Source organism: Mus caroli, chromosome 2 (genome assembly GCF_900094665.2).
Source record: "Mus caroli chromosome 2, CAROLI_EIJ_v1.1, whole genome shotgun sequence".
Taxonomy (NCBI): Eukaryota; Metazoa; Chordata; class Mammalia; order Rodentia; family Muridae; genus Mus; species Mus caroli.
This window is the reverse complement of record NC_034571.1, coordinates 137,590,444-137,603,422: the sequence shown is the minus strand read 5'-3', so window position 1 is coordinate 137,603,422 and position 12,979 is coordinate 137,590,444. Positions and strand designations below refer to the sequence as shown.

At 41.3% G+C, this 12,979-nt stretch overlaps 1 protein-coding gene across 1 annotated transcript in view; it reads right to left on the bottom strand.

Annotated features, from left to right (window-relative positions):
* Window positions 1-12,979, bottom strand: part of Slc24a3 (solute carrier family 24 member 3) — a 465,352-nt gene that overhangs the window by 264,825 nt on the left and 187,548 nt on the right. The gene's annotated exons all lie outside the window — the stretch shown is intronic.

Sequence of the window (12,979 nt, the reverse complement as noted above, 5' to 3'; positions counted from 1 at the left end):
CCTCACCCTGGGATTCTGCCAGTGTCAGTAGAGTTAAAAGAGTGGCTAAGTGATGTGCACTAGACACAGCACAAAACCAGGAACATGCCAGTGCGAGATCGCAGATGTGTTTCTGCAAACACATGGGATTAGCAGTATGTCTCATACGTGTGTCATCAGCTATTTCACATGTGGATGAGTATATCTTAGTCACTGTTCTGTTGCTGTGAAGACACATCGAGATCATGGCAATTCTCATAAGACAAAGCATTTAACTGGGAGCTTGCTTACAGTTTCAGAGGCTTAGGCCATTATCATTGTGATGGGGAGTGTGGTAGCAGGCATGGTGCTGGAGAAATAGTTGAAAGCTACTCCCATATCCATAGGCTGGAGGTAGGAGGGTAGGAGGGTGGGACTGGGCCTGGGTCTGACACAGGCTTTTGAAACCTCAAAGCCCATCATCTGGGACACACTTCCTCCAACAAGGCCATACCTCTTAATCCTTCTCGTCCTATCAAAGAGTTTCACTCCCTTATGGCTAAGTATTCAAATATATGACCTATAGGGGCTGTTCTTTTCCAAACTACCACAAGATAGTAACATTTTTTGCTGACTCCTAAAATGTGTCCACTGAAATTAAAGGTGTTCTTGAATGCACAGGCCCACCTTTTGCTGAGAGCATGAACTGCCCCGCCCCCCAGGATATAAAAATGTCCTCTGATGGAAGATGGAGCTTTCTTTCTAGGGAACTTGACAGATCTCACAGGACCATGATAAGAAAAGATTTCCTCCCTTGTAGACCTCTCTACCTCTGGTAAATACTTCCTTCCAAGAAACATCATCTTCCCTAGGATTTTTTCAGAATGGGCATGTGAGAAAGAGGGGCATGAAGAGAGGTGGGGCTTTTAGCAAAAAGCAGCACCAGCAATAGCGCCATGAAGGTCCTATGCTGCAGCCCACTTCCCAGAGATTGAGCTGGCACCAGAGCAGCAGTGCCTGCCCCTGAGTAGAATACTTAACACATGTGCCATGCTGAAAACTAGGAAACAGAGTCAATTAATGTTTAACGGTGCTGGGTTACATCTTCACTTGATAGGTTCAAGGCATTTTTCTTCAGTTCTCTAGCTATTTCTTCCAATGAGATGCTCATAAACTTAAATAAAGAAGTAGTCTTGCTCATCTGAGAAAAATCACACAGTGCACTGATATTCCTGTGTGCAGCCTGAGGATGCAGTTATTGACTAACCTCACCCATGAGTACTGTCTTTAGTGCCCTCTTCATGAAGGGTCTCCTTGGTACCAGCCCTACTCTATTTTGTATGCAGGCTCCTGAGAGTCTGTTCCCCAAACTCTACATATTCAGATTGAAATCATTCTAGTACCTGTGTGAGTAGGTGCATGTATGTGCACACACACCCATGTGCGAGTGTGCGTACATACACACACACACACACACACACACACTAATTCACATAGCACAGATATAAACAAATAACTACACACGAACTCAGAGCAACGAACAGATAGATGTCCATGCCTGAATATACACAGAGACATATATAGGTGTCCTTTTATCTCCCATCTTAATTTGGAGCCCAAATTGCCTCTTTACCTTATCCTAACACCTGGTTAGGTTTTAAAATTCCCTTATCCTTTTAACCTACCAATCCTGCTTTTCTTTTGTCTTCCTGTTCTTCTCCCCAATCCAATCAACAGCATAGCTTCTAACCCAGCTCTTCACTTCCCTCCCTAGTCCCACCTCCAGGAGCCTGGCAACCACCTGGACAACAGCAGGGCCTCCTGATCCCCTCCCTTATGCCTGACCTCATTTCTTCTCAAAACCACACTGTCACAGAGACCAGTGCAAATCCAAGTGGCCTAACCTGTGTGGACAGCTCACAGAATTGCACATGCCTCTATCTTTTAGCACAGCAACCACGTTTTTAGTTTATCCAGACGATGCATACCCACACATTAAAATAATTCACCACAGCATTATTTGTGATAGAAAATTATTGGAAATAACCCAAATTCTCATTGCTAGGAGATAGATTAGGGACATAATTTAATGTAATATTGACTTTAGAAATGCATTTTCCCCAAAGAATAAAATTAAGATAAACCCCCATCATGTTATAAATAATTGAATTTAATTGTTCACATTTATAAACACTGACATAAATAATATATTTCATCATTTCTTAATTAAACACTTTGAACCTACAGCAGGCCATAGTCTAAAAGGGAAGAGACACAAAGAAATATCACGTTTTTATATTAAGCTACCGATGTTAGCATTGTTACTATAGATTACTCAGGTTATTCTGAGAAGTTCACTCCAAACCTAGATCAGAAAAGTATCGACCAAGGCAGAAAGCCTAGATGTATTCAGAGCTGAAGAGGGGCACAGAGGCTGTCTTTGAAGGGCTCCTTTTGGCCCAATCTGGGACAATGTGAATACATAGAAGCTTAACAATGTCCTTAATTTGGAGTATAGTGTAGCAAATAAAAGATGAGCCTGTGCATCTACAACAATGATTTTAAGGGGTGTGGTGGGAGATTTTTCTGTAAGAAGAATTTCAAGCAGCAAATGGGACAAAAGTATTGTAGAATTACCCTTAATTTGAAAGGTTCAAATGCATCTTTAAAGTGGAGAGACTATGGCAACACAGCCATGTGAACCAACATAGCACAGCAATTTAGAGACAAAAATAGGCATCATGAGTCCCATACTGTGGTACAACAGGAAAGATATGCTCTTTTACACAGTCATTTGGCCAAAAATATTTAACACACTCTTATTGAGAGGGAATATGTACACATCAATATTATGGGGTGCTCTACAAACTAACTTTCTGCTATTTAGTTGTTTGGCATTTTTTAAATTCTGGAGATGAAATTCACACGTTCCATTTGGTTGGCAAGTGCTCTATCACCACTGACCTACATCCATACCCCAACCTTTAAATGTAATATTAATTTGAGTCATGATCTTACCAGATTGTGTGGTTTGGGACTGCAGACCACCACACCATGCTCTGAAATGGTAAGGTCATAAACAAAACAAAACAAAACAACAACACTAGCAATAACAAAAAACAAGAAAAACATGGGAGACTATTCTACATTAAAAGAGATAAAAAGCCACTGTCCCACATGCAAAATATCTTTCTTGACCAACTCTAGACAAAGAGCAAGAGAGCTAAGAAGTTTTTAGATAACTCTGGACAAAGCATTGGTCCTATAGGAAATCCAGTCCAGAAGGCATTTAATGTCAGAAAGCAGGTGCAATGTACTATCAAATGTTCGATTCCATAGCCGTGACAATCACAATGTGCTTATGAGAGGATGTCCTTTCTTTCTATTAATGGATACTCGAGCATTTAAGTCTTGATGCCTGTAACCTACTTTCAAAGCTTCTAAAAACAAAAACAAAAAACAAAGGATAAAGGCAACCTTCTATCTGCTAACAAGTTGGGAGTCCATGTGTGGGGCACACAGTCATTTACTGTAAGGCTTTTAGGGCCCGGAAGTTTGAGAGTGAAAAGGTGGAACTAGTGCTAGTGCAGAGCCTTTGTGCTTTAACAGAGGAAAGGATGGTCCTGTTTGTTTCATCTATTTCCAGTTCTCACCTGGGTATAACTTCTTCCTTATATGCATTCCCCTTGTTACCTTTTTGTCCCAGCCACACCGAGCTGGCTGCTGTTTCTCACCACACTATGCCCATCTTCCTATCTCTCCAATGGCTCAGTTATTTGCATCCACCAATTAACATTTCTTCTTTTTCCTACTGTCTCTTTTCATTCAGACTCACCCCAGACAAGAGACTCTATGAAACCAACGCCCTTTCTGTATAGCACTGCAACACCCTCCTCTCTGCTCTCAAGGCTCAGGTACCTGCTGCTGTTGTCAGGTACTAGTTTGTGTTTTGAAACCAAGTATGAACATACTCAGCAATGTTACCCTTCAGTAACCAGTAAGATCTTCAGGTAGAACTTGCTTACACTTGTAACTGTACTACTGCTTTGTTGTACACTCTGTGGGACTCACCTGGCAATCACCTATAGACACTGGATCCTGTTTGCACACATGTCTGGCCATTCTGTTCAGCAGCAGCCCCAAAATGACCTTCAAATAACGAGGGGAAAGAGAATCCTGATTCTTTGTCCCAGGATGGGACAATTCCAAGTTGTGTTCCTCACAGTCTCTTAGAAGTTCCCAAAGGGATTGAGACCCAGATGCCTATTGGGAAACCCTAATACAATATAATGTGTGTGTGTGTACATACACACACAAACACACATACATATATATGTGTGTATGTGTACATATATATATATATGTGTATGTGTACATATATATATATGTATGTACACACATACATATATATTTATTTTCCACCTAATATGGGGATGGAGAGGATTGTAACTGATCATGCTGCTCTGCCTAGATAGCAGGCTTAAGGTTCTCTTGGTGCCTGTCTTGGGCTAATCCCTCTGAATTATGCTGTTATTAATAATAACTGCTTAACTCTCAAAGACCAACACCATTCAGTGCCCAAGCTCAAACAGAAATGGAAATGATGGAAGCTGCAAACACAGTTGTGCCAACCCTCTTACTGCTCAGGCTCAACAAAACCCCTGGGTTGAAGGGTGTTCTTCCTCTGATTATTCTTTGGGAAAGAAGCAAGTTACAAGTCCGTAAGTGGCTCAACTACATTTTCTTCTGTCCTATGGACCACAGCATCTCTTTCAGCCTCAGAGGCCCTTTACGACTTGTCACTGTTGTTGGCTGCTAGGGTGCAGTTTCCATGGTTGAGACTGCATGGGCTAGGCAGGAAAAGCTGGAGGAAGAAAGATGTTTGGCTTCTCAAGTGTTTCTCTCACATGGAGTCTGGCTGACCTGCACATGGCAGAAGAAATAGAATAATCTCTTATCTTCTAAAGTAACTTCCTTGTGGCTCATAACACAGAACTGCTCTTGGCTATTTTAGCTGAATGGAGAGCAAAAGCCTCTGTTGTAACTTCCCTGCCCATGTCCTGTGAGCTATGTCCATGGTTCATTTGCTAATATACCCATTTTATAGATGTGGAGACTGAAGCCAGCATACCTGAAGTGATATGGCTGGTAAGCAAGTCTTTATGGGTAGGAGATGACAAGAGTTATCCACCACCACTATTCAATGACACAATATCATTCTACTTAGATCTGTAGGCAAAAGCGGTTGCTGACATTTCCCTCTGCTGAGTCTCACACTCTTCTCAGTTCCATGGGGCTTTGTAAGAAGTGAGAAATTCCTCCTTGATTGCTAAAATAATACTTGCTTGCAATGGGGACTCTCTGCTTAAGCAACTTGAACTCTGGTAGGAGTGTGTCCTTGCTCAGTAGATTGCTTGGGGGCATTTTTAAAGCTTCACACCAGGACTCACTGTAGACCAGTCAGTTATCTTTCTTGCTCTGGAGAGGGAGCAGAGGAATCAGTGGATTTTCTAAAGTCTCCTGGTGTCCTAATTGTGCAGTCAGGGTTTGTGATTACTGTCAGCATTTTCACCAAAGCCTCCTGGACAGGCACAGGATTAGATCTGATTAAGAGCTGGCTGCAAAGTTCTGGAGGGCAGCCCTTGTCAGAACCCAGACCCCTGCTGGCACACTGAGCATGAGTCCCACACACTATCTGATAAGTGCTCAATATAGGCAAATGCTTCCTGGATCTTCCAGCTCCTCTATCACCAAGTTCCAAATGTGAACTTTATGGAAGACCCCCCAAAAGTGATTTAGTGTAGCAGCTACATGCTTAGAGTTGGGGCTATATTGGTGGTGGTTCTCTTCTGAGCCCTGTTCTAAGCTGGCTGGATGGGAGAAACTGACTTGCCTACAGTCCGTTCGATCCAGTCTACACATGATCTCTGGCCAGTGAACATGCTCAGCAGTACACTAAGAATGACTTCACTAATTGGGGCCACTCCTGTTTCCTTGCCTCTGTATGAGAAAACACCAAGTCATGTTCCTTACAGATGCCCAGAGGTTCTCAGAGGACCGAGCCCCAGCTGCCTACTGCACGAATTCCTCCCTGAAATCAGTGCATCTTGATCAGCTTTCTGTCTCTCTTCCTGAATCCTTCCATCACCTGCCTCCTGGAATGGTTTTCTAGTTCAAGCAAGAAACTGAAGTAAGCATTGTAAGGCCTGACGTTAATCCCTTAGCCTGTGGACCTCTATCATAAACAACACATAAGTCTGAACTGAGGGACGTATGCACAGTGCCATTTCCCAACATGGAAGAAACAATAGAGGGCAGTTATTGGGAAGATCCAATTTAGTAAGCTACACCTCCACTCCTAGCTCCTTCCCATCCTCTCTCCCAAGATAACCTTCAGGACAGAAGAACCAACCTATCTGATAGATGGACAGTCGCCCTCAACTGCTGAGATTTATTTATTTAATATATATGATTACTCTATGTTATGAGTATGCATGTCAGAGATGGCATCAGATCCTATTATAGATGGTTGTGAGCCATCATGTGGGTGCTGGGAATTGAACTCAGAACCTCTAGAAGAGCAGCCAGTACTCTTAACTGCTGAGCCATCTTCTCTCCAAAATCTGCCCATCTCTGCCTCCCAAGTGCTGGGATCATTGCCTTTTTCTAATATATAGGAGTACACTGTAGGTGTCTTCAGACACACCTGAAGAGGGGACTGTATCCCATTATAGATGGTTGTGAGCCACCATGTGGTTGCTGGGAATTGAACTCAGGACCTCTGGAAGGGCAGTCAATTTTTAGTTTGAAACACACCTGGTGCACTGCAGTCATTATTTTATGGAATCATCACACTCTGGCCAATGGGAATTGCTCCAAACTGATTCCTGAGTCCTTGCCAAGCCAGACTTCAGTGAGCATTTTCTTGTTTCATTTGACATAGTGTTCTGCCTTGCATACGTCTTGTCTCAGCCCTCAAGTCAAGCATTTCTCCAGTGATTTCTGACTCCTTTTAGATGAAATAGTCTATATATAAGGGTCTCTTAAAATTCACTGTGAGGAACATTTAAGAGCTCTTTCAAAGTAAACAACCCATAACTGTGAGCAGGCTACTTTCTTGTGTTTTTATTTGATGATTCCTTCCTGTTTTGTTTAGGAAACACTTACTTATCTGGCTTTTAAATTTTGTTTTAAACCAGTACTCTAACTTCTCACTGATGTTTTATTCTACTTTCTGGGAGATTTGGACTTTATGTTGCCAGTATGCTATGGGGGCTTTTGCTATTCTGTCCTTTATTTTCATTGGTTCTATTGCATTCTCCGCTTGTTCCTTTTTTAATGTCATGCTGTTCTTGTTCCATGATATAATAACTTCTGTTAGATCCATGATTATTCCTTCTCATTTTCTTTCTTTCCTTTTCCCCCTTATCCTCTCTTTTTCCCTTCTCATCTCTTGTTTATCATTTTCTTGATTTTTCTGTGTGTCATCACATCATCCCTGTTACCTACAAAATTCTTTCTGTCTTGCTTTCCTGATTGTCCCCTTCAAATACCTGGTGATTCTTTGCAGAACACTTATGTTTGAGGGATGGGCTGAAGTGCTGACTGAAAACTCTGTTTCTATGGTGGAAGAGCCTGTCTCCCAGTAGGCTTCATGGATGAGAGTTCATGCAGGAGAGGATCTAGCAGTCTTTCTGGAGACTTCCAAGGCCAATGTTATGTGCGATTCTTCTCCTGAACTGATCAGTTTCTACCCATCATTTTATGTATAGGGGCACAGGTCTGGCTTCTACTTCAGGGTATCATGCTGACATCTCACCACACAGAATGAAAATAATTCACTCACATTTTTGTAAATCGCAGGCCTCACCCAGCTTTCTCACCCTGCCTCATACCTGAGTCAAATGTTCTTGGGTCATGTCAGAGGAGGCATCATTACAGATCTCCTGAGGTTAGGGTGGGGCTGGTCTTATGATTCCATAAAACAGCAGAGGGGAGCTAAAAGTCTGTCATAGTTCCTCATGGAAAATCAACTGATCCTTGTGCTCTCATCTCTTATCCAATTCTTTGTCCTTATTTAAGAGACTTTAAATGCTTTCTGCAATTAATCAGGGAGCTGGTGCTCCCCTTTTTCAAGCATCTTGTGAAAGCATCTTTCAACTGTCTCTAGTGCACTGATGAGGTATGATGCTTCCCTCCCATTGACATTCTTTGAAGATGAGTAGATATTGTACTTCTCACAGAACTGCCATGACAATAAGAACCCAGACTCAGAAAAACATGGATACATGCCACTTGGATGGCTAGAATATAATCAAAACCACAGTAATGAGCCCATGTCACAGCTTACATAATGGATATGACATGCTACTGCTGGAACTGCAAACTGGAAGAAGCTTCTACTAGAACCAGTCCCTCCTCCCATTCCCCTGTCTCTGCAGGTACATGTGAGAATATCTATCTGATTGGCCAAGGTCAAGTGCTCTCACCCCGGGGAGCTGGAAGCTCAGCACTGGCCTTTTCTGTGCTTTTTGAATGCTGGTGACTAACCAAGTGGTTTACCAGGGTGACTGTAGTAGGAAAGTCCCTCTTGCCTGGCAGAAATGAGTTCAGATGCTGGTGATTGCCCGATTCAATGAAATCAGGAAATATGGCTGGAGCTGTCGACTAAAGTATACCACACTATTGTCTTGTGAACTCAAGGAGTATATGGATGTAAGATGAGCTTACAGATAACTGGAATGTTCTTTTACAAAGGTTCAGAAAGAGTTCTGGATGCTGTTACAGTTAACTTTAACTGTCACCATGACAATGTGTGGAGTTATCTGAAAGGAGAGCCTCACTTGAAGAATCTCCTAGATCAGATTGGCCTGTGGTCATGTTGGTGGAGAATTGTATTGACTTTGAATTGGTGTAGGCAGACCCAGCCTACTGAGGGAGCTACAATCCCTAGGCTCATAAACCTGTCCTGTATAAGAAAGCCAGTTGAGCATAAGCCCACCTAGCAGCCAGCAATCAACATTCTCCATGGTTCCTGCGGTACCTTCTCTGGCTGTGAAATGAGCTCCTTGGTTGGAGGTAATGTTGTGTGGGATAGAAAGAAGGCTTGCCTCTAAGTTACTGCCTTGTGTATCTGTCTTGTCTTTCTTCAATGGTAGACTATGATCTGGAATTGCAAGCAGAAATAAACCCTTTCCTCCCCTGAGATGATTCTGGTCACAGCATTTTCTCATAGCAGCAGAATGAAACTAGAATAGTGCTACAGCTGAGTCTCCTGTGACCAGAGATTCAAAGTAGTCACATTTATGATTTCTGGAGCATGTATGTATGACACACAATTCTCTACTGGAGCCAGAAAGGACCCCTGTTGTCACTGAGCATACAATGTCCTATCATCTCATAGATAAGCATCTGCAAAAAAAAAAATAGGATTTGTCAGGCAAGTGTGCCAAAGTAAAGACATGTGCCCAGAGGACTATTGGGGCCTTCAGGACTTGGCTAGGCTATATAATCGCTTCTTGATCCCTTGTTTTAAATCCTTCAAAATTAGTGTTTGTCACATAAAGTTATTTGTCTTAGTTCTGAATCATTTCTATGCAAATAACTCATCTTCCTAGTGAATTCCAAGATGGCAGACACAGGAACTGTAATACTCTTAGATCTCTCTTGCTTGACTAGACACAGTGTTGACAGATGCTGCCCATGGCAAATACTTCAGGGCATAAATGAAATTAGAATTTCTTTTCATAAGTGTGATGCATTTCCTTCCACTGCTCCAATAAAACACTTCATAACTATATAGAATGGCCTGTCCACATATATATTTCTTTATTTCTTAGCTAACCAAGTTATCATTAAGTAGATAGTTGTTCAGCTTCCATGTGTATGTGGGTGTTTTGTTATTTTTGTTGTTTTGAAGAACAAACTTTGTCAGTGGTGGTCTGATAGAATATATCTATATCTATATATCTTAATGCAATTAGAGTATTCCCTGTTGTCCATTCCATATATGGCTCTTATTTTAGAAAATATTGGACAAATCCTCTTACTATGGCAGGACCATGTACAGGTGGCTTGTGTTGTCTAATAGAAATGGGTAGAAACAGTCTCAGCCCACTATGACATGGGGTACTGAGTCAGCTTCCTAAGATGACTATCACACATCACTACAAACACCAGACAAGAATCCTCTTACATTGCTGAAACCTGGATGGGGAGAATCTTTCTTCTCTCCCTCAGGTGTTGGGAGTTCTTGGTTTGTGAAACATCTCTGTTTCTACCTTTCTGTGACCTTGTCTTTGTGTATCAGCTCACCTTGGGTCTGCCTATTCTAGGGAAATGTGTGAAACTATCTTATTTTTAGCCAAATAATCTAAATGTGTGTGTGTGTGTGTGTGTGTGTGTGTGTGTGTGTGTGTGTGTGTGTTGTATGTTCTGGGAATAGAAATTACACCTTGTGTCAACCACCCTGCCACTGAGCTATACCCCCAGATTCTTCTAGGATTATATTATGCACACCATCTGCTATATAAGTTAACATTAATTTGCCATGGAAGATGATGTTAGGAAGTATATATTTGGATTTTTTCAGCTTAACACAGGTATGATCTTAACTAAAAATAGATACTGTTAACCTATAAGAATATAAAATATGCTCAAAAGTGCAAATAATCATTTTTTGATACAAGTAATGTATTTAATCTTAGCTCTTTGGCATCCAAAAAGGAAATGGAAACGCTCTGATACACTGTGTCAGTTATAAGTTATCTGAATATGGGATATATGAGAGACAATGTTAAACCAAGAAGCCGCTGATCTAGAAAAAAACATCTAGGAGGGTCATTATTCTTTTCCTGGTTTAAAAAGAAAGACTGTCTCTTCTGGGAAGACTGAGATAAAATATTTGAAAAGAAAACATAACTCCCTATGATCTTGTTGTCCTGAGGAAACTGATATGAGGATTTGGAGAATCCTCTACCAGTTTCTCTCCATTAAAAACCATGAAACAGTCTACTGTACTAGTCTCTTGGTTTTTTTGCTGAGTTTCCCATGTCAGGAACAACTCCCCACCCACTATCATAGTTAGCAGATCTACAGTTCAGAGGATGGGTGGACCGTATTTGCTGACTTATCATTTGGTGCACTTTGGTCCAATTAAATAAATCGCACATCTCTCATGAGCATCCTGGTACATACATGGGATTTCAATGCCTGATGACCTATTCAAGAAGCTGAATTCCTGGGTCAGAAGGCATCTACATGCTGTACGGCTCTTGATCCATACTGCTGTGTTATTTTTCAGACATTCTGAGCTTCTGAGCAGCACAGGATACTCCACCTTCCTCTAGAGCATCATTTCTGAATTGTTACTAAGTCCACAAAGGATGGGAGTCCTCTGTCATTTTTTAATTTGTGTTTTTCAAAACTAGTGAGACTGGAGCATCTAAGCTGTGCTGGTTTTTTCCATTGGGCATTTATTCTTTCAAGATTTGTGGCTTGTTATGTAGATATGTATTGTGTGTCTTAATGTTTTTCTTATTGATTTGTAGGAATACCGGATCTATTAGGGATATTCATATTTTTATTCCGTCATGTTTGTCTCAAACCTTTTCCAACTTGAGGCTTGCCTGTGAATTCTGTCTGTATGACAGAGAAAATGCTAAACTGTAACAAACACACACACCTATTAATCATTTCCATTTTGCTCTCATTCACTTACTTTTAGCAATTCCATCAGAGAGCTTTCCTAGAATAATCTTTGTAGGAACTAAAGTAGAATAGAACCAAGCCTTTTGATTTTCCTTATGTTTAACTGCCTTAAACAGGAAGCTGAAAATGTGGTCACCAGATTTATAGTTAGATCCTGTGTGTCTCTCAGAACCTATGTGCTTGATCCTCAGGGTGGCATAGAAGGCAATTGAACCTTTAGGAGGTGGAATCTAATGGTCTTTTGCTGTGGTATGGTATGCTGCCTCACTGCAAGGCAAAGGCATGCGGCCAATTAATTATGCACTGAAACCTTTAAAGCTGTAAGCCAAAATACATCTTTCCATCTTTAAATCTATAAACCAAAATATATCTTTAGTTATCACAGGTGCATGTTGTACTGATGGAAAGCTGATCCCATCTGTATTGTAAAGTGGGGTTGTCTCTGGAGGCTAGAACATTGAACTTTAAGCATCTTCCCAAATGGACTCCATGAAAGGTGCTCCTTGGATTTAACTTCTCTTATTAAAGAGGATTTGGGAAATTATTCCAACTTTCCCATCATTTTCTCCCAATTCCCCCACTTCACCCCCACCATAGAGACAAAGAATCCCAATGCCCAAGGCCACTTGTTTACTTATGCAGCAAATGTTTAGCGTATCTTAGTTTGAGCCAAGAAATCTCATGAAACACTATAAACCACTAAACCACCCATGCTTTTTCTTTTGTAACCACCTGCAGATCCATGCCAGTTCTAGGCAAATGCTAGTCCCAGCACTAAACTTCCATTCTTGATGATTTAGAACAAAGGGAGGCAAAAGGGAACATTACTTCCAGCACTAAACAGATGGTGGGCACGTCCCAGGTGGCCACGAATTACATCAGAAAGATGGTACATTCAGTAGCAAGTTGGGATGCTCTGGCCTATCTTGTTCCGAGTTTCTAGTTCTGATTATTATTATTATTATTATTATCATTATCATGATCACATTTATCCTGAAAACACTGCACTGTGTTCATCAGAGACATATCAAAGACATTGATGTCTACAAAATATCAGTTGTCCATAGCCTAGGCATTTAGGGGCTGGAAGACAATCAGAGAGTGATTGGCAAATGGTTTGGTTGATATTTACATATGGAGACATATGGGGTCAGAGGGAGGTCCAGGGCATGTGAGGATAGCATATCCCCTCCTTTTTTTGCACAGCGTTTGACTGTGCTGTGCTGTAGGAGAGTCTGGGAACATTTCATTAGGACATGCACCTGGCTTTAGATTTTGTTGTTTATCTTCCTCATATTCAATTTGGCATTTT